The sequence below is a fragment of the Balaenoptera physalus genome, assembly GCF_965194825.1.
Source record: "Balaenoptera physalus genome assembly, chromosome: 15".
NCBI classification, from domain to species: domain Eukaryota; kingdom Metazoa; phylum Chordata; class Mammalia; order Artiodactyla; family Balaenopteridae; genus Balaenoptera; species Balaenoptera physalus.
Window position 1 is genome coordinate 13468560 of NC_138894.1, and position 2919 is coordinate 13471478.

A 2919-nucleotide genomic window follows, 5' to 3' on the forward strand; every position below is an offset into this window, starting at 1 on the left:
ATAAGATTTCTACACTTCACTTGAACTGGTAAAATGATGACTGTAATAAGTTATGTACATATAATGTATTATTAGAGCAATCACTAAAATGTCACACAGATACACTTAAAAACTCTAAAGTTAAAACTCTATAGTTATAAAATTCTAAAAAATGTTCAAATAACCCACAGAAAAGCAGGGGAAAAGAGAGAAATGCAGAAAGAACAAACAGAAAACCAAAACAGAAAGCCAGATTTAAGCCATAACAAATCAATAATTACATTAAATGTACAGTTGACCCTTGAACAATGCAGGAGCTAGGGCCGCTGACCCTTGTGCAGTCAAAACTCAGTGTATAACTCTACAGTCAGTCCTCCATATCCATCATTCCACATCTGTGGATTCAACCAACCTTGGATCATTTAGTATTACAGTATTTATTTATTGGGGAAAAAAATCCATATATAAGTGGACCCACACAGTTCAAACCCATTTTGTTCAAGGATCAACTGTAAATGGTTATACCAATTAAAATGCAGAGATTGACAGAGTGGATCAAAAAACATGACCTAATTATATGATGTCCATAAGAAACTCACTTAAAATATAATGATATAGGCAGGGTTGGGAAAAAAAGCAGTGGAGATGTTACGAACTTCAATTGAAGTTTGTATATATGTATATATTCAAACTTCAATTGAAAGAGAGAAGGAATAGCTATATTAATATCAGAATATAGAATTCAAAGCAAAGAAAATTACCAGAAGCAGAGAGACACATTATATAATAACAAAAGGATCAATCTACCAAGAAGATTTAGCAATCATAAATGTGTATACAACAACAGAGCTATAAAATATGTGAAACAAAAATTGATAGAAATGAAAGGAGAAATAGACCAATCTACAATTATTTTTGGAGACTTCCACATCCCCTTCTTAACAGTTGATAGAACAACTCTTCAGAAAATCAGCAAAGATAACAAGAAAACTGAAAAACGCTATCAACCAATAAGATATAATTGACATTTATAGAACACTCCACCCAACAAAAACAGAATACACATTCTTTACCATTGCCCACATATGCCAAGAAAAACCATATCCTAAGCCATAAAACAAATTCATTTCAATTAATGAGCCACTTCAACAAATTTGAAAGAATTGTAATCATACAATGTGTTCTCCAGCCACAATGGAATGAAACTATAAATCAATAAAGAAAATCTCAAAACACTTGGAAATTAAACAACACACTTTTAAATAATCTATAGATCAAAATGGAAGTCCCAAAGGACTTTTTAAAAATTCATTCAACTGAATGAAAATGAAAATACAACGTATGAAAATTTGTGAGCCACAGCTAAAGCAGTGCAAAGGGGGAAATTTATAATACTAAATGCATATATTAGGAAGAAAAATGTCTCAAATCAATCCAAGCTTTCACCTCAAGAACCTAAGAAATAAAAGAGCAAAATACATTCAAAGCAAGCAGAAAGAAATAGTAAATATAAGAGCAGAAATCAATGAAATTAAAAGAGAAAAACAACTGAGAAAATCAATGAAACTGAGCTGATTGTTTAAAAGATCAATAAAATTGGCAACCCTTTAGCAATTCTAGCAAAGAAAAAAGAGAATAAATACAAATTACCAATTTTACGAATGAAAGAAGAGTCATCACTAGATATGCTAACTTCAAAAGTCTGTAAGGTTAAAACTACAAACAACTCTACATGCATAAATTTGGCAACAAAATGGACCAATTCATTAAAAAGCACAAACCACCACAATCTACCCTAAATGAAACAGACAATTTGAATAGTCCTACAACTATTAAGGAGTTTGAAGTCAAATTTTGGAGCTCCCCAAAAAGATATTTCCAAGCCTACATGGTTTTATATAAATGGAGAAAAACTTCTTTAAAGAAGTTTTAATAGCAATTTCATATACTCTCTTCCAGAACGTAAGAGAGAACACTTCTCTATTTATTTTATAAAGCAAGTATTGCCCTGATACCAAAACAAGGAGAGTATTTTTAAAAAAGAAAAGTACAAGCTTACATGACTCATGAAAATAGATGTGAAAATCCTTTATAAATATTTGCAATCAGAATATACAATGGAGAAAAGACAGCCTCTTCAATAAGTGGTGCTGGGAAAACTGGACAGCTACAGTGAAAAGAATGAAATTAGAACACTCCCTAACATCATACACAAAAATAAACTCAAAATGGATTCAAGACCTAAATGTAAGGCCAGACACTATCAAACTCTTAGAGGAAAACATAGGCAGAACACTCTATGACACAAATCACAGCAAGATCCTTTTTGACCCACCTTCTAGAGAAATGGAAATAAAAACAAAAATAAACAAATGGGACCTAATGAAACTTAAAAGCTTTTGCCCAGCAAAGGAAACCATAAACAAGACGAAAAAACAACCCTCAGAATGGGAGAAAATATTTGCAAATGAAGCAACTGACAAACGATTAATCTCCAAAATTTACAAGCAACTCATGTAGCTCAATATCAAAAAAACAAACAACCCAATCCAAAAATGGGCAGAAGACCTAAATAGACATTTCTCCAAAGAAGATATACAGATTGCCAACAAACACGTGAAAGGATGCTCAACATCACTAATCATTAGAGAAATGCAAATCAAAACTACAATGAGGTATCACCTCACACCAGTCAGAATGGCCATCATCAAAAAATCTACAAACAATAAATGCTGAAGAGGGTATGGAGAAAAGGGAACCTTCTTGCACTGTTGGTGGGAATGTAAATTGATACAGCCACTATGGAGAACAGTATGGAGGTTCCTTAAAAACCTAAAAATAGAACTACCATACGACCCAGCAATCCCACTACTGGGCATATACCCTGAGAAAACCATAATTCAAAAAGAGTCACGTACCACAATGTTCACTGCAGCTCTA